At 17.6% G+C, this 490-nt stretch overlaps 1 protein-coding gene across 8 annotated transcripts in view; it reads left to right on the forward strand.

Annotated features, from left to right (window-relative positions):
- The window catches only part of LOC107744187 (receptor-type tyrosine-protein phosphatase eta-like), a 56,975-nt gene that overhangs the window by 6,143 nt on the left and 50,342 nt on the right, over positions 1 to 490 (forward strand). The window lies entirely within an intron of this gene.

Genomic DNA, 490 nt, shown 5'->3' on the forward strand with positions numbered 1-490 from the left:
TTTTTTTTTTTTTTTTTCCACTTTTAGCATATTTGTCTTTTTGGATATTTTTCAACTTATATTACTTATAAATATTTAGTATAAGTCGATCTCACCTGAGGCATAATGGCACTTGTGGCATAATGTTGATTACCACAAAAATTAATTTCCATTTGTCCCTCACTGTTTCAATAGTATAGAGGCAAGACATGAACAATATGTTTAATAATATAATTAAACAAATTAATAAAAATATATAATAATATATTATAATGTAATAATATAAATATAAAATATATAATTAATAAATAAATATATTATACAATAAATAAGTACAATATTAATATAATGATATAATATAAAATATATAATTAATATATAATAACAATTTAATAAAAAAACTGTATCAGTAGTATGGAGACAAGACAAACTATCTTTAATAATATAATTAAACAACAACATAATAATAATGATAATACTAATATATGGATATATATATATATATATGTGT

The sequence above is a fragment of the Sinocyclocheilus rhinocerous genome, unplaced genomic scaffold, assembly GCF_001515625.1.
Source record: "Sinocyclocheilus rhinocerous isolate Xijiao unplaced genomic scaffold, SAMN03320098_v1.1 scaffold2935, whole genome shotgun sequence".
Taxonomy (NCBI): Eukaryota; Metazoa; Chordata; class Actinopteri; order Cypriniformes; family Cyprinidae; genus Sinocyclocheilus; species Sinocyclocheilus rhinocerous.